General features: G+C 42.1%; 1 pseudogene; it reads left to right on the plus strand.

Moving 5' to 3' along the window:
* The first annotated feature begins 468 nt into the window (after positions 1–468).
* On the plus strand, positions 469–4,139 carry LOC128850229 (uncharacterized; annotated as a pseudogene).
* Positions 4,140–19,162: the final 15,023 nt, after the last annotated feature.

Here is a 19,162-nt window from a genome sequence, read left to right on the forward strand (position 1 = left end):
GGACGTTCGCCCTTGCCCAAATTTACTCAACCCAAGAGAAAACATTCAATAACCATCCGGACCAAATCTCTTATATTATAGCGTGGCGGTACTTGGTAGAAGAACCACCTTCATGGTTAAAACCTCACCTACCTCCCGCTAATCAAACTGTCTCCCTCCCCTTGAGGCAAGCTCCACCGAAAAGGGAGAAAAGAAAAATAGAAGCAAAGCCCTTCAGAGGGGGAAACTGACCCACCCCCTCCTTATTCAAATCAAAATCAGAGGAATAATCAGGAACAAGAGGAACTCTTAAGTCCCCCCAAGACACATTCTGGGTCAGTCTATAACTTCCAGAATGACCATGAGCCAGCATCCCAATCGGAACCTGGCCCATCGTCATCAGGACTGTATCCATCTTTACCTAAAGAGAAACCTATTGAGTCAGACCAGCTTGCAGCCCCTTCGGTGCCAATGTTGCCACTTAGAGAGATGGCACCACCGGAAGGCAGAGGACCTCCATATATGGTTTATGCCCCATTTTCATCTTCAGGCGTTTATAATTGGAAACAACAACACAAACCCTTTTCGGAAAGCCTGCAAGACCTCATTAGGCTTCTCAAAACTGTTTTTCTCACACATCAGCCCACTTGGGTTGATATTCAGCAATTGTTAATGGCTCTCTTTACTGGGGAGGAAAGAGACCCTATTTTAAGAGAAACCCATAAGGAGGCGGCCGAGAGGACAGGACGACAGCTGGATGTCCATCAACTGGAGGAGCTCTGTCCTAAGGAACCACTGGACTGGAACCCAAACACGGCAGAAGGTAGGGAGAGTCTACGTTTCTACCGCCAGATTCTGTTAGGCGGACTTGGTGCCGCAGCCTGAAAACCTATCAATTTGTCCAAAATTAGTGCAGTAATGCAAGGGAAAAATGAATCCCCAGCAGCCTTCTTAGAGAGGCTTTTAGAGGCGTATAAAACATATAGTCCTATAAACCCAGAAGCACCTGAAAACCAGAGAGCAATTAACATGGCTTTTGCTAGCCAATCAGCCCCTGATATTAGATGGAAATTGCAGAAAATAGAAGGGTTTGAGGGGAAAAATCTAACTGAGTTAGTAGGGATAGCAGAAAAGGTTTATAACAACAGGGACTTAGAAGAAGAAGACAGGCAGACAAAAAGGATAGTCAAAATTTTAACCCTACACGAGACAGAGAGACAGACGAACACAATGACAGCATGGAGGGACCGGCCGAGGAAACCAGGGCGGACTGTCCAGTTGGACCAAGATCAGTGTGCCTATTACAAGGCAAAGGGACACTGGATCAAGGATTGCCCCAAGAAAAAGACCCTGGCCCTGACAACCAAAGACTGATGGGGCCGTGGCTCAGAGCCCCTCCCTGAGCCTCGGGTGACTACTGAGGTGGAGGGGAAACCTATAGACTTTATCGCAGATACGGGGGCTCAATTTTCGTCGCTAATAAAGCCCCTAGGGAAATTACCCAATAAGAAGATATGGGTACAAGGGGCTAATGGAACAGAAGAACATTCATGCCCCATATAACCTCCTGGGGAGAGATCTCCTTCATAAACTAAAAGCAGGAATCCAGTTTTCAGAAAGCAACCTGACTGTCACTATGGGACAACCCGTAGTACAAATGTTAGTCTCGGCTGCGGATGAATACATGATCTATGAGCCTGAGTACCGACCGCCCGACGGTCTGTTACAAGACCTCCTAACAGAGTTCCCAGACGTATGGACAGAAGGGAAGCCACCCGGCTTAGCCATAAATCGGCCACCAGTAATAGTCCACCTGAAAACTAACACGACTCCAGCACGGGTCCGACAGTACCCTGTTCCCTGGACAGCAAAAGAAGGAATTAGGAAACATATCAACCACCTCAGGCAATACGGCATCCTAACACCATGCCAGTCACCCTGGAATACCCCCCTGTTACTAGTTAAGAAATCAGAGATGGGTGACTATCGACCGGTCCAGGACTTGCGAGAAGTAAATAAGCGAGTCGAGGATATCCACCCGACAGTCCCAAATCCGTATACACTTCTTTCATTATTGGGACCGAAATGGATCGTATACACTGTTCTGGACTTGAAGGATGCCTTCTTTTGTATCCCACTCACGAAACAGTCACAGCCATTATTTGCTTTCGAATGGGTAGATCCCCAAGAAGGATTCCAGGGACAACTTACATGGACCAGACTCCCCCAGGGGTTCAAAAATTCACCCACCATCTTCAACGAGGCACTCCACGAAGACTTGCGGGACTATAGGACACAGAACCCCGAGACCACTCTACTACAATATGTAGATGACCTGCTTGTTGCTGCCGAAACTTTCGAATCCTGCCTGCGTGGTACTAAAAATCTGTTACGGACGCTACAAGATAAAGGCTATAGAGTCTCAGTGAAAAAGGCCCAGATATGCCAGAACCATGCTACCTATCTGGGATTTGATCTGCATGAAGGGGTCTGTACCCTATCGGAGTCACGGAAAAAGGTAATAACCCAATATCCTCAGCCAACCACTGTAAAGCACATAAGAGAATTTCTCGGAACTGTAGGATACTGTAGGCTTTGGATACCCCGATTTGCAGAGATAGCTCAGCCTCTATATGATCTGATTAAAGGCAGTCCTGCATCTATCAACTGGACCCCGGAGGTGGAGAAATCTTTCTGAGAACTGTAGTCTGCACCTACTCAGCGCCCCTGCCCTACCTATCCCCGACATCACTAAACCCTTCCATCTCTATGTAGACAAAAAAGCAGGAGTAGCCAAAGGGGTTCTAACCCAAAAACTAGGACCATGGCAGAGGCCGGTAGCCTATTTCAGCAAAAAAAATTAGATGCAGTGGCGACGGGATTTCCTCCTTGCCTCCGAATAATTGCAGCCACAGCCCAGCTGGTCAAAGATGCAAGCAAGTTGACACTGGGACAAGATCTTGTCCTCACAACAACCCATGCCATAGAAAGTCTACTCCGCACTCCACCGGACAAGTGGATCACCAACGCGAGACTCACCGGCTACCAGGCACTTCTCCTAAATGAACCAAAGGTCACATTTAAACCACCGGCCATCCTGAATCCAGTTACCCTCCTGCCTGAGGAACTAGATGAACAGCCTCATGACTGTAAGGAAATCCTCACTCAGATCACTGGGGTACGACCAGATCTCAAGGATACCCCACTCCTGCATGCTGAAATGATCTTGTTTACAGACGGCAGCAGTTACGTCGATAATGGGAAAAGATATGCGGGAGCAGCAGTAGTAACTAACACACAAATAATCTGGAAAGCGGCCTTACCACAAGGCACATCAGCACAAAAGGCTGAACTCCTTGCTCTTACCAAGGCTTTACACATAGCAAAAGGGAAAACAGCAAACATATACATGGACAGTAGATATGCCTTTGCCACTGTACACGTACATGGCGCTATCTATAAAGAACGAGGACTGTTGACAGCGGAGGGAAAAGGAATCAAAAACAAAATACTGTCCCTCCTGCAAGCCATTTGGGAACCCAAACAAGTGGCAGTAATACACTGCCCTGGGCACCAGAAAGGCATTGACGAAGTTGCCATAGGGAACCGACTTGCAGATAAAACTGCCAAGCAAGCTGCACGAGAAACTGACACCGTACAGATGCTAATTACGGTACCTGAGCCGGAGTTACCTGAAAAAACCAGAATATACCGCAGAAGACCTAGTTTATGTAAATAAATGGAATGATAAAAATTGCATAGAGGCTTGGGCAAGGACAGACACGGGAAAAATTATCCTCCCACACAGATTAGGGAAAAAAATAATAAACCAAATATACCAGGGCACACATTTACAAACTCAGAAACTTAAGGAATTAATTGGTAGCCGATACCAGGTGTTGAAACTAAAACAACTCATAACTGATATCGTAAATAGGTGTCCACAATGCCAGGTAGTAAATGTTAACTCAAAGCCAATGAAACTGGGGAAAAGACAACGAGGTAAAGAACCAGGAATATATTGGGAAGCAGATTTTACAGAAATGAAACCAGGGAAATTCGGGTATAGGTATTTACTAGTATTTATAGATACCTTTTCGGGCTGGGTAGAAGCATTTCCCATGAGACATGAAACAGCAAATATAGTGGCAAAGAAATGAGTCAAGAAAGCAACAATGGAAGATGCGCAGACATCAACGTGGGAACCAGTGCAAGACTCATCCGACAATTATGGACTGAAGTTAAAACTCAGAAGGGTAAAAACCTAAACCTAATATTATTGATTGTTGTAATATTTATAACAATTTCAGATATAAAAGGGAACTCCTACCAACCTATAAATGAAAAAAGGACCCTAACTGATACTCAGACTGGCCGAACCTTAGCCGAAACTAATACAACAGGGCAGCCTGTTTTCAGCCTAGATCTGTGCGAACTGATAAGTAATATTAATGCAGGTTTAGGCACAGAACAGGGAATCCGTACCATCAATGATCCGGGAAATTACCATTTCTCTCCAGGGGCTCGCCTTGCTGGGTGCAGGGAACCCCACTTAGAAATAGCCCTCCAGGATATTCAGTTTTACCTTGTCTTATAAATGCTTTTCTCAGATTTGTACAGAATCGAATCACTGCAGTAAAAATGCTCGTCCTGAGCACTCATTACGAGCCCCTAGACTCAAATGAATTAGAATCAAAGATTTCATTCATGTTCAAGAAAAAGGGGGGAGTGTTAGGGCCTAAACAGCTAAAGTTAAAACAAAGCGAAGCATAAATCACCAGGCAAAGAATAAAACCTAAAATATAAGTAAGCACTGGGCAGAACTGTGGGCACCAAGAACTATGGCAACTATGTGTACCTATAGGTAAGATAGGGAAGGGGGGACTAGAAACTGTTTGCCTGAGTAAATTGTTGAATTGTTACAAACGGACATAAATTATGCAAACCAACTGATTACGATCTTGCTTGTAAAACTCTGTATAGACTAACATGTAACTGCCTGAGTATAAATACAATTCAGCAAAGCTAGTTCGGGGTCGACCCTGTCCGGACAGCTTTCCATGCGCATTAATAAATGAAATTATCCATTCTATCAACCAACAATGTCTCTGTCTCGTCTCTTAGTACTTGGACCCTTACAAGGATGAGAGGAAACAGCCTCAAGTTGTGCCAGGGGAGACTTAGACTGGATATTAGGAAATATCACTTAACTAAAAGAGTTGTCAAGCACTGGAACATGCTGCCCAGGGAAGTAGTTGAGTCCCCATTCCTGGAGGTGTTTAAAAGACATGTAGATGTGGTGCTTAGGGACATGGTTTAGTGGTAGACTTGGCAGTGTTAGGTTTATGGTTGGACTCAACGAGCTTAAAGGTCTTTTCCAACTTTAATGATTCTATTCTATGATTTGGACAAGTGAAGGAGTCCGTAAAGTTAGGATGTATGTTTATGAAAGCCCTATTCTACCACTCTACCACCCTTATGTCTTGTAATCTAGTTGAGTGGTATCTGTTTTTGGGGGGAGTGTGTTAAATGCAGCATTCACATCTGAGCAGCAGAGCAAGGGGATTTTTTGAATAATAGGTGGAGCAATATGACACTAAACTGAAGAGGATGCTTGTAAGACAGTATATGTAATCACGTGTGATTCTCTTTCCTGTTAGGGTCAGGAAATATTTGAAAGTCAGGAAGGAGATGCAGCAATCCTTTAATCTTTTCTGTCCCATAACATAATGTTCAGTGCTCAGTGGTAGTGGTGCTTAGTGTCTATGCTTGGGGTTTAACTGCGTACTGCTTTTTACTGTATATCACTCAAGACATATTTTCACAGACACTATCTTATCACCAGCCACCACTGAACCTTTAATGCTGTCACAAATTGTTATAATAAAATTGGTTTGTGTGTACATATATAAGTCTCTAGAAACTTTACTAGTTGGCTTTAAGGGATTAGAGGGGTTTGCTAGTGATACTGCCTATAAGGACCTAGCAGGCTGGACAAATCAATTTGCCCTTGCAATACTGCCGGTCCGGTCCGGGCAGATTGATCAGTGACACTGCTAACATGGGGCCTAGCAGGCTGGACAAATCATAGAACTTTGTCCTTGCATAACTGTCAATGTGGCCCAGGCAAATCACACTTGGATCTGACACTAAAAATGTGTTAATTGTAATCGATTACACAAACACTTGTTATTCAAATTATTGTAGATTCAGTAGCTGAAATGAAAATTATATGTATATGTATATACAGCAAAGAGACTGTTCTTAGCAGAGACCTTATTTTTGGAAACATGATTGACAAATGGCAGACATTGACTAGTGATATGAAAGACAAAGTATTTTTTCCACTTGAATTTTGCTCATCTAATTTTCACTGTTCTTGGAAACTATTAAAAATTAAAATCTGAAGTAGAAAAATACATTTAAAAACCTTTTAAGAAACAAAAGCAGTTGATCTTTATTTTCTTTGAAGGAAGAAATGATTTGTTATAAGTTGCTAAGCTATTATATATTTGAATATTACGTATAGCTTTTGTGATTTTAGAACTAAAATGTAGGATTAGCTTGAATAATAACTTTTAGCTAGCCTATGCCTGGATAGTTATGCTTAAATAAAGAATTTTAACAAGGCTGCAGTTAGAAAGAATGGGAAAGAATGTGACTGTATCTAATTAAGCCAGATGACAAGGACTAGCGCAATGAGAAGAGAAAGAAGAGCCAGCTAGGACCAGATGCGACCTTGAAGAGGTGCCCAAGGAATCTAAGAGCATGCACAAGAAGGAAGTTCAACTGTGAGGAAGATCTACGGACTTCATCCAGAGACCCCTGAAGAAGACCCCCAGAGGGCAGAGCGCATGCGCCAAAGGGAGGAAACTTATGTAAATAAATTCCGGGAACTGATTATAATAGACACACCTGTTCCAGGAAAAGTGATGAATATGTATGCTTTGACTGTATGTAGCCTTTGTGAATTGTACTGGTCATTGCACGCACATTACGTGGAGCTATCTCCTGCATGCCCGACGTCACATTAAAGAATACTTTACTTAATAATCAAATTGGCATTGATTATTGAGTCTGACTTTTCATGGCATCATCTTGGACAGGTCTGCTGGTGGTGAGCATTTTGTCATGTAGAAGCATTTTTCTCATTATTTTTATTTCTCTTTTATTTTTTTTCTTTAACAACTAAAACTAGTGTTATTTTTTTATAGCAATGTTCTGGAAAGGACATCTGCCAGAAACAACCCATCCGGTATTACTGTCAGAAAAACAAAATGGGAAGAAATAAGCGAAGGGTATATCTTGGAGGCTTTGGGAAAAAAAAACCTCTTAAAGTAGTTCAGGATACTGAATCTCTGCTTGCAGCTTCTGGGAAGTGAGGCCTCATAGCATGTGAAAACCTGTGTTAGATATTTTCATAGAAGCTGTCCCAGCTATGTTGAAGATGCTTTGAGATGCGAGAGGAGAAAAGGCTGAAGCTGTAGTTGAATGCCTTTTCAGACCACTAGTGTTTAATATGGCATTAAAATACCACAATTGAAAGTGGATAGGCAAAAAGTATGGGTGAAATAATAAAGTACAGCTGTATAAATATGACAGGGCTGACCTGAGAGTGCTACTTTACAAATGTATGAATGCTTGAATAGTTTAATTTTATAGAGGATGACGGAAGCATCTTAGTTAAACTGCTCAAGTGACTAGAGTAGGGATAAGCAGTTTTAACTGTAAAAATGTGGTTTTATATCATAAACTTACACCAAGTAGTCCAATACTGAATAGAGTTAAAAGTTTTCCAAATGCTTTTTACTCTACTGTTTCACAGTAAATAAATATTTATTTAAAGTGTGTAGCCTTTTCTGGTGTGTGGTCAGACACTAGGTGGTGCACGCTATCTTTATTGATAAAATACTAACCTTTTACCGTTGTTTTCCTTCCAGCGCTTTATTTAATCTTGTGGATGATACTCAACCTATTTTCAATTTTTTCTAGAAAAAATTTCTCCCCTCACGCCAGTGCATCCCTGAGCGAAGAGGAAGAGAAAACGGTAATGTAGAGCTTTATCTAAAGCCAGACATGTCACTTACGTGTTCGGCACCGTAACACTTGCTTCCATATTTTTGCTGTAAAGAGGACAGTGTATTTTTATTTATTAATGACTGAGGAAATGGCTAATGAGGGGTTTTAGTGCTGGATGATGAGACAAAGAATACCCTTACCTCAAAACATAAAAATTGTTGCTGATCTCTGTAATTTTACATGTCTGTCTGCTGCATGCATGTCTTTCTTTCGTCTCTCTCTTTAGTTACACATACTGACTGTATTTTAATCTTAAACTGAATTAGCTGTTTTACGATCCAAACGCTGTTGTAATTAATGAGGGTAACGCAAAAATTGCTTCAGTTACTAAATACTTTTAGGATATTTCTTTCAACTCTTTCTTTCCTCTTAGATACATATCATTTCTGAAGTACTCATTACGGAGAAGGTCCATGTTTTGGTAGCTTGGGAGGTTCTTTTAAAACACTTGAAATTATCATACCAGAAATAAATAATTTAATTAAACAGTGCAGATCCTGATTTTATGTTTGTTTTGTTTAATTGTTTGCTTATTTTTCTTAATTTCCTTTTATTTTTAACTTGGTTTGTTCCTAACTATCTTGGTAAAATCCTACTGGTGCACTGTATGCTTTTGTCCTCTTTCCTCTACAGCCTCCTATCCTTCAACCCCAATAACGCATTATAATTATCTGATCTAAAAATATTTGAATTATCAGTCCTTCACAGATTGTTTCATGCTTGGATCTGCTTTTCCAGGAGATAATGCTTAAAGGCTTGAGCTTGTGCCTGAAAGGGTAATGGTATTTTATTAAATTTTTAACAAAAATTAACATCCAATATAAAATAACTTCTTTTTTTTTTTCTAGGAGACTATAGAATTATAAGGAACCACTGCAATATTTTGATTTCTAGCATAAAATAAACAATAGAATTTTATGCATTGAATTCCTATATGTATTTATGTACCCAATAACTTCTTGCAAAATTGGAGCAAAAATTTTGGAGAATGATAATATTTTTAAATGCTGATTTTGGCCTCCGGATTTTTGGTTTGGTCTTACACCATGAGTTGAAGGACCCCTTAGTTTCAGGTATTTCCCCAAATGCATATTACAGCTTTGATCTAAATATTTTCTTGTGTCAGTAATTTACAATGTCAGCTGTGCATTTTATTTAAATTATTTTTATAATTTCCTTGAGTGAAATTAAATATATCAACAAAATTGGATTTTGTGGATATAGGTGGAGACAATGCTTTAATATTTTATCCCATATAAAAATATTATGAGAAATCACAATTCTAGTGTTGTTATGGCAACAGTGGTGTGTGTTCTGCGGAATTCAAACCCTATAACCCAAAAATGAGTTATAAAGCAGGTATGTTTATTTCCAGCGCTAGGGTGCAAGGGGGTTCTCCTCCTAGCTTGCACACCATATAACTTAACAAACAGCTACTTATAGTGTAAAGACATGCATAGTTATAAGCGCCTACTACATATTCATAACTTTTCCCGCTTCATATTATAATTAGTTCTGGAAGGATCTCTCCAGTCTTGCACCTGCGCAGTGCCTCCTGGTGGTCTCAGGGATGAAATCAACAGCCTTCCTCAGGATGAATTTTTTCTCCTTGAACTGTGTCCTTCTGAGACTACTGAACAAGATGCAGCCAGCTTTCTGCTAGGGCACGCATTCCAATCCCCCGTTATCAGTAAACTTCTGCAAGCTAGCTCCCCTTATCAGCTTCCAAGGCCTTTATCAATGAACAGCACGAGTTGCAGCGAGCATTCCCAACACCCCTTCCGTCTGCTTTTGCTCATCATGTGCACGTGCTTTATGTAATCCAACCTAAATCTTTTCTTCAATAAGTTAACTGTACTGACCACTCATACTCTCTAGTTGTGAAGTTAGCTCTCTAAGCTATTCTCGTAGAATATGTTTCCTACTTTTCTGTTTTAGCAAGATTGTAAGCTCCACAACTATGCTTTCTGAGATTTAAAGGATAGAAAAACCTATGACACTTTATTGCAATATTTTGTAAACATTCTGAAAAGATTTTTTTTTCCCAGGCAAACCCACAGTTTCTAATTTTATATTAAAAATAATAATTTTGGAGGTTATGTTGGTGGAAGAGAGTTTTGCTTTTTTTAATCTGTTGTTGCACCTCAGAATGTGATTTGATTTTTCCACAGACAGTGGTCATTTTTGTCTGTAAGAGATGGTAGAGACAGACTGCTGAAAAAGAACAGTTATGCCATGGGCATGGCTATTGACTAAGGATAATCTGAAGCCACGTTTTTGCTTTCTTTTCTTTGTTCTTGGTCAAAGACACTCATCCATGTATTGTCCTTGTTTTCCAGTTGGTATTGTTACCTTTATTTCCCTCACAGTATGTAATTCTCAAAACATATTAAATTTTTTTGATTATTTTTCTTAAAGTCTGTAGTGATACTTTCCATAGAATCATAGAATCCCTAGGTTGGAAAAGACCTTTGAGATCATCAACTCCAACCATACCTGTCCACTACTAAATCATATCCCAAAGAACTTTATCTGCTTTTCTTTTAAACACCTCCAGGGATGGTGACTCAGCCACCTCCCTGGGCAGCCTGTCCCAGGGCCTGATAACACTTTCAGTGAAGAAGTTTTCCCTAATGTCCAATCTGAACCTCCCCTGGCACAGCTTGAGTCCATTCCCTCTCGTCCTATCACTTGGGAGAAGAGACCAACACCCACCTCCCTACAACCTCCTTTCAGGTAGTTGTAGACAGTGATAAGGTCTCCCCTCAGCCTCCTCTTCTCTAGGCTAAACAACCCCAGTTCCCTCAGCCATTCCTCGTAAGACTTGTTCTCCAGCCCCTTCACTAGCTTCATTGCCCTTCTCTGAACACACTCCAGGGGCCCAAAACTGAACACAGGATTTGAAGTGTGGCCTCACCGTTGCCGAGTACAGGAACAGAATCACTTCCCTGTTCCTGCTAGCCACGCTGTTTCTGATACAAGCCAAGATGCTATTGGCCTTCTTAGCCACCTGAGCACACTGCTGACTCATTCATTTGGCTGTCAACCAACACCCCCATGTCCTTCTATGCCAGGCAGCTTTCCAGCCACTCTTCTCCTAGTCTGTAGCACTGCACAGGGTTGTTGTGCCCCAAGTACAGGACCCGGCATTTGGCCTTGTTAAACCTCATGCCATTGGTCTCAGCCCATTGGTCCAGCCTGTTCAGATCCCTTTGGAGAGCCTCCCTACCCTCAAGCAGATCGACACCTCCTCCCAGCTTAGTGTCATCCGCAAACTTGCTAAGGGTGCACTCAATGCCTTCATCCAGATCATTGATAAAGATAGTGAACAGGAGCAAACCCAGCACTAAGCCCTGGGGAACACCACTTGTGACTGGCCTCCAGCTGGAGTTAACTCCATTTACCACAACTCTTTGGGCCCGGCCATCCAACCAGTTTTCCACCCAGGAGAGGGTGTGCTTGTCCAGGCCAGTGGCAGCCAGTTTCTGAAGCAGAATGCTGTGAGAAACTGTGTCAAAGGCTTTACTAAAGTCCAGGTACACTATATTCACAGCCTTTCCCTAGTCCATCAAGCTGGTCACCTTGTCATAGAAGGCGATCAGGTTACTTTGGCAGGACCTGCCTTTCATAAACCCATGCTGACTGGGCCTTATCACCTGATTCTCTTGTGTCTGCTGTGTGATAGCACACAAGATCACCTGCTCCATGACTTTCCCCGGCACCGAGGTCAGACTGACAAGCCTGTAGTTTCCCGGATCCTCCCTCCGGCCCTTCTTGTAAATGGGTGTAACATCTGTAACCTTAAGGTCCCGTCCAACTCAAACCATTCTATGATTCTATTATTTGAACAATAAAACATATTTGATTTAACCTTGATTTAGTGGTGTTGTCTTTGCACACTGGGACCTATAGATGAAACTAATACATGTGGGTAAAGAGGGGAGGATAGTTGGACTTCTTAAAAAGTATTTAGACAAATACTGCATAAGACATATTGGGAAAGATACATAGCAGGGCTGTAACCTTGATTCTTGTTTCTACATGCAGTTAATGAAGGAAATTTTAACACCTTCATTCTGGTCTGCTTTCTGTTTCTTGTGTATGAAACTCTGGGTCTGGTTTCTCTGTTTTATATATTTTCTTTCTACACATGAGGTTAACAAAGGAAATTTTAGAAGCCACTGGTTACAAATTAAGGGAAAGTAATCACTCATTCTGATTTTAGTTTTGTAATGGGTATTGCTACTTCCCAGGAAATTCCTCCTTGTTCCCCTCTTGGGTGCATCCTTATGAAATGGAAACAAATTTGGAGAGTGTCCCCTGACTAAGACAAAGTTAATATGGTATTGTAATCAATGCTGGCCACAATATCAATTAGACGATGGAGAAAATAGTGTGAAGATTGGTCTTTGAAATACAATACTATATTAAAATTAATGTTGTTTTGTATGCGTGAGGGTAAGTGGGATGAATTACCATATGTAGATTTGGTTTTTATCACTCAGAATCAATTGGGATTTAATATGTTGTTCATTGGTCAATCTGTGTCGGATATTAGAAAGAAATTACAGAAAGTGGATCGAACAGACAATGTCTATCTCCCAGTTTATATCTATAGCTTATAAAGTTTATAATAACAAGGAAGAAGTATAAGAGGGCCGTTGGAAAAGAGACTGCCCTTGCCATGTAAATCATCAAGGAAAAGAGATCAGGGAGACAGCTAATTGTTAGTAGAAATAGATCTAGACTGAAGAGGACCAAGAGACATTATTAAAACATCCCCAGATGAGCCTCTGGTTCCAATAAAGCTGGGGAAAAAAACTATTGATTTTTTAATAGAGCCACACATTCCATTATAACTAGTTGTAAGGGACCTTTAAGTAAATTTAATATCCCTATTGTTGCGGTACGGGAGAGCAAATGACCAGACCTTTTTTAAAACCAGTGGAGTGCATAATTTGCTATACTAAATTAACACAGGAATTTACTTATATGCCAGAACGTCCGCTGCTATTGCTTGAGAGAGACTCGCTTTGTAAACTTAACGCACAATTAACCTGAATTGAAGCCTGGAGCCCAACCAGCAAGAGTGAAACAATATTCAATAAATTGGGAAGTCAGGAAGGGGCTGGAAGTGCCAGTCAATACTTACTTGAAGTTTGGAATTTTGCAAGAGTGCCAATCTGAATATAACAATCCCATTCTGCCTGTAAAGAAACCTAAATCTCAAGATTATGGACTGGTCCAGGACTTGAGGGCAATCAAATTACAGCAGATGTTCATCCAGTTGTGCCTAAAACTTATACCTTGTTAATTACAGTTCCAGAGACTAATATGTGTTTTACTGTACTAGATCTGAAAGATTTTTTTTTCCTGCATCTCGATAAACAAACAGTATCAGACGCTATTTGCCTTTGAGTGGGACAACACAACAACAAGAAGGAAATCACAGTTATGCTGGATGGTGCTGCCACAAGGATTCAAGAACAGCCTTACATTATTTGGTAATATCCTGGCAAAAGAACTGGAACAATAGCAAGGCAATCATCAAAACATTACAATGATACAATATGTAGATGACATTCTTATTGGGACCGATTGGAGAGATGTCTGCAAGCTACTATTGATACACTGAACTTTTGGGATTTGGCTGAGTATTGAGTGTCTCCTTGTTTTAGCCTGGAAAAAGATAAGGGAAAGGCTTTGAAAAAAAATCGTATTGTTCTGCTTGTAGTATTGGGCAAAGATGTTTTAAAGCTTATGAAAAACAAAACAACAGTGAGCCTGAGGACAAAATTGGCTTATTGATCGCTCATCGATGCTGTCTTGGAGGGTCTCACAATGAGGGGTCAGAAGTAGATGAAAGAAAATGATGCTTGGGGTGGTAGATTGTTAATGGGAGCAGAAGGTTTCAGTCCAATAGAGGGGTGAATGAGAGGTAAACAGGGAGAAGTTATACCAACTCCCTTATGTCCGGCAGTGGGAAATGCAGAAGCAGTGATTTATTATAAAGTCTTTGTTTCCTATTTCTATTACTGATTTGAACAACTGGAACTTAGCGGCTGGAAATCATAGAGACAATTCAAATCAGACAGCTAGTGCTTTTGAGAGAATGATTAAAATGCAAGGCTCTGACTGGAGAAACATTAGGGCCATTATGCAAGTGTTTTATGATTCACAAAGCAGATATCAAGAGTTTTACAGAGAACAGTGACTATTGTTTTCAAGGAGCCGAGGCACAAGACTCAGGAAAGTTATCATGTGTTACTTGAGTGGCATACAGAATTAGTGAGAGAAATAGAGATTAATAGCGGTGCTAGAAGGGAACACTCATGGGAAAAGAGGATATAGGGAGGATACAGGAGAAGGGGTCAAGGCTAGAGCCCCTTACCACAGAAAGTCTGGGTACATCCAGGAGAAAATCAGTGTGCTTAACGTAAATAGGAGGGGCAATGGAAGTGGGAATGCCCTCTTTTGAATTAAGGTACCATTCTGATTCCCCTGTTCTCTGTGGAAAAGTATCAAAGGAGAACAGAGGAAATTCCTGCAGAACCTCTGGTTAAAATCAAGATGGGGGAAGAGGAAATTGAATTTCTGGTGGATACCAGGGCTGTGTATTCTGTATTGAAATAATAATAATAATAGCAATAGCAATAATATATATAAAATAGAGAATAAAATATACAATAAAATATAAATATAATAAAATATAAGTATTACTGGTGCAATGGGAGCCAGTTAATGGGACTATCCATAAAAAGGCATCCCAAATTACTACCTCAACTACGCCTACAGATAAGAATGCAAAGACCTGTATTTCCAATGAATTAGACTGTTGGCATAATTTTACATTAGTACAGACCGTTAAGGTGGTTTGTCTCTGGGCCTATGATGCCATTGGGTTCTCATTCAAATTTAAAATAAATATTATAGCAAATGGTGTTCAACCCAGAATGATCTCTTAAATGTGTTGAACTGCTAATGCAAACTGATATTTCTGAAATTCAACCAGCATGCTTTCATTTCCTAAAAACATACTTCGAGGGCTGGACAACCTGGCTGTGAAAACAAGTGCCCTTCAGGGGCAGAACACAAAGAGGCCTAACCAGAGTGTTAGAGACAGGATTGGAGGTCCTAAATGGAATTGACTATCAGAAATGCTACCTAAGTGGAAAAGTTGGAGGAACAAGACCATGAATTAATAGGAAATGCATTCGGTGTGATCCAAGATAATGTTTCTTTGGCCCTCAGTTTTATACAGGCACAATTATGGATGCAATCAGTGGCTTCCTTAATTATAAGACAAGGTGGTGAGGGTACTTTCCCACCGAAATCCAGAAAGTAGTTTAGGACAGTGCCACTGTCTTAGAGAGGAAGCTTCAATCCTGATAGACTCTGGTAAATTTCACCTATGACCCCATCACTAATACAGCCGCAGCCTTTGTGTTTACCATACGTAACTCTTCAATATGTGTAATCAACTCCATCTTTGCATTTGGATTAAGCCATGATAAAACTGTGCTCTATCCTTTTGAACACAGAACATGGGCACAAATAGTGAACGGGAAATGGCAAACTGTAAATTTTGAATCTTGCATTACATGAGAACAACAAGGATTCATTTGCGAAATAATGCAATCGATGCTCAAGACATCTGCCTCGACAGTGAGCAAAACATCTGTCACTTTGAGATCCATCTAGATGCTAATACGAGGACTGTACTTGTATATATGAAGAATAACCACAAGCAGATTGAAAGCTTATGGGTAAGAATTCAAGACCAAGGCAACAAAGGGAGCCTCATGGTTGGAGTCTACTACAGGCTGCCTGATCAAGGGGAGACTATTGACAAAGCCTTCTTTCTCCAGCTACAGAAGGCATCATGCTTGCAGGTTCTCATCCTGCTGGGGGACTTCAGCCACCCTGACATCTGCTGGAAAAGTAGCACAGTGAGCCGTAGGCAATCCAGGAGACTCCTGGAGTACACTGAGGAAAACTTCTTAACCCAGGTAATAGACAACCCTACCAGAGGGGATGCAATACTGTACCTGACGGTTACCAATGCAAGTGAGGTCATCAGTGACATGAAGATTAGAGATAGCCTGGGCTGCAGTGATCACCCATTGATGGAATCTGTACGTCCTGAGGGATATGGGTCAATTGAAGAGTATAGTCAGGACCCTGAAAATAGCTGTCAGATATTTAAGGACACTTTCCATAGAGTGCAAGAGCTCTTGATCTCCAGGTGTAAGAAATCAGGAAAAGGAGGCAAGATGCCAGCATGGGTGAGTTGAGACCTGCTGGTCAAACGAAAGGGCAAGAAGGAAATGCACAGGCAGTAGAAGCAGGAACAGGTATCCTGGGAAGAGTATAGGGACACTGCCTCGTTGTGTAGGGATGGGGTCAGGAAGGCCAAGGTGTGGCTGGAGCTGAACTTGGCAAGGGATGCAAAGAATAACAAGAAGGGCTTCTACAGATATGTCAGCCAGAAAAGGAAGGTCAAAGAAAGCATACCCCAACTGATAAATACTGCTGGCAAACTGGTGACAACAGACGAGGAAAAGGCTGAGGCACTCAACAATATTTTTGCCTCAGTATTCACTGGCAACCTCTATTCTCACACCTCACAACCTCTCTTCTCACACAGGGAGGTGACTCAAGGCAGCCAGCATGGCTTCATGAAGGGCAAGTCATGCTTCACCAACCTAGTGGCCTTCTATGAGGGAGTGACCACATCAGTGGACATGGGAAGACCCACGCATGTCATCTGTCTGGACTTCTGTAAAGTCTTTGACACGGTCCCCAACAACATCCTTCTCTCTGAACTGGCAAGATATGGATTTGATGAGTGGACTGTTTGGTGGATCCAGAATTGGCTGGATGGTCACACCCAGAGAGTACTGCTTGACAGCTTGATGTCCAGATGGAGATCACTGATGAGTGGTGTCCCTCAGGGGTCCATACTGGGGCCAGTGCTGTTTAATATCTCCATCAAGGACAGACAGTGAGATCAAGTGCACTCTCAGCAAGTTTGCAGATGGCACCAAGCTGATTGGTGCAGTTATCACACCACAAGGATGGGATGTCATCCAGAGGGACCTGGACAAGCTTGAGAAGATCTTCAACTGATCTAGTTAAAGATGCAATGAGATACATCCATGGGTCCTGAGGGAACTGGCAGATGAAGTTGCTAAGCCACAATCCATCATATCTGAGAAGTCGTGACTGGAAAAGGGGAAACATAACTCCCATTTTTAAAAAAGGAAAAAAGGAAGACCCAGGGAACTACAGTGTGGTCAGTCTTACATCTATGCCTGGCAAGATAATGAGGGAGATCCTCCTGGAAACTCAGTTGAGACACATGGAAAGTAAGGAGGTGACTGGTGACAACCAACATGGCTTCACTAAAGACAAATTGTGCCTGACAAATTTGGTGGCTTTCTACGATAGGGCTAAAGGGAGGCTCTGCAGAAGGACCTGGACAGGTTGGATCAATGGGCTGAGACCAACAGGATGAGGTTCAACAAGGCCAAATGCCGAGTCCTGCACTTGGGACACAACAACCCCATGCAGTGCTACAGGCTTGGGGAAGAGTGTCTGGAAAGTTACCTGGGGGTGTTGGTTGACAGCTGACTGAACATGAGCCAGCACTGTGCCCAAGTGGCCAAGAAGGCCAATAGCATCCTGGCTTGTATCAGAAATAGTGTGGCCAGCAAGACCAGGGAAGTGATTTTGCCCCTGTACTCGGTACTAGTGAGGCCACACCTTGAATCCTGTGTTCAGTTTTGGGTCCCTCACTACAAGAAGGACATTGAGGCACTGCAGCATATCCAGACAAGAGCAACGAAGCTGGTGAAGGTACATTTTATGATGTGCCAAGGCATGACTGTGAAGTTGTCCTCATGGGTTTTTTTGTGTCTGTTTATTGAATATCCAGAAGCACTGCATAAGCTCTTGGATGAATATTCCAGCTCTAAAGTACGGCCCATCATGTATCTTCCTCTTTAAATGAAGCCCAAGCAGCTTCATTGTTTTGAAAGCATAATGGCAAGCACGCAAGAGGCTCTCTGAGAAGCCTCTGAGAATAGCATGGACTGCACGCATGCATCATAGAATCACAGAATCATAGAATCACTAGGTTGGAAAAGACCTTTGAGATCATCAAGCCCAACTGTACCTGTCCACTACTAAATCATATCACTAAGCACTTCATTTACCTCCAGGGATGGTGATTCAATCACGTCCCTGGGAAGCCTGTTCCAGTGCCTGATAACCCTTTCGGTGCAGAAAATTACCCTAATGTCCAATATGAACCTCCCTTGGCACAGCTTGAGGCCATTCCCTCTCATCCTATCACCTAACTCTTGGGAGAAAAGACCAACACCCATCTCACTACAACCTCTTTTCAGGAAGTTGTAGACATTGATAAGGTCTCACCTCAGCCTCCTCTTCTCCAGGCTCCCTCAGCTTCTCCCAGCTCCCTCAGCCGCTCCTCTTGTTCTCTAGCCCCTTCACCAGCTTCGTTGCTATAAAGCCCGACTTTGCTTCTTTCTTTGCCTTAAACATTTTGCCTGAAGGCTGGCCATTTGTGCCCTTGGTTTGTGGTGCCGGACCCTCCCAAAAGAGCTTCTGCACACACGTGGCAAGATCACCCGCACATGTGCTGATGGGGCATGGACTGGCCTTATAAAAGAACTTGCAAGGAGCTACGCAGCACTCTCTAGCCCACCACTTCAATGGGACCAGCCTGGACCACATGGCCTGGAAGAAGTCGCTGCAGTGACCGCGTGTTCCAGAAGAACTGCTGTTGCGCATCAGTGTGGTGATTTCTTTCTTTTTCCCTTCTTTCTTTCTTTCTCTCTCTGTCTGTCTCCCATTACCTCACTGTTTTCCTGATCTGGTATCCGTGTTTGTGTTGGAACGGATCAGAGTGACCTTGGCTGTGTTCAGGGATCAGATTGTGACCTGAACAGACTGAAATCTGTTTCCTGTGACTTTGGGAAGTTGCACTCCCATATCTCGGCTGTGTACCCAAGTATTTCGGTCTGTTTATTTTGGTTGAAAGGCAGAATAAATTTTGGTTTTGGCTTTCATCCTGAGAGTG

This window comes from Cuculus canorus, chromosome W (assembly GCF_017976375.1).
Source record: "Cuculus canorus isolate bCucCan1 chromosome W, bCucCan1.pri, whole genome shotgun sequence".
NCBI lineage: Eukaryota > Metazoa > Chordata > Aves > Cuculiformes > Cuculidae > Cuculus > Cuculus canorus.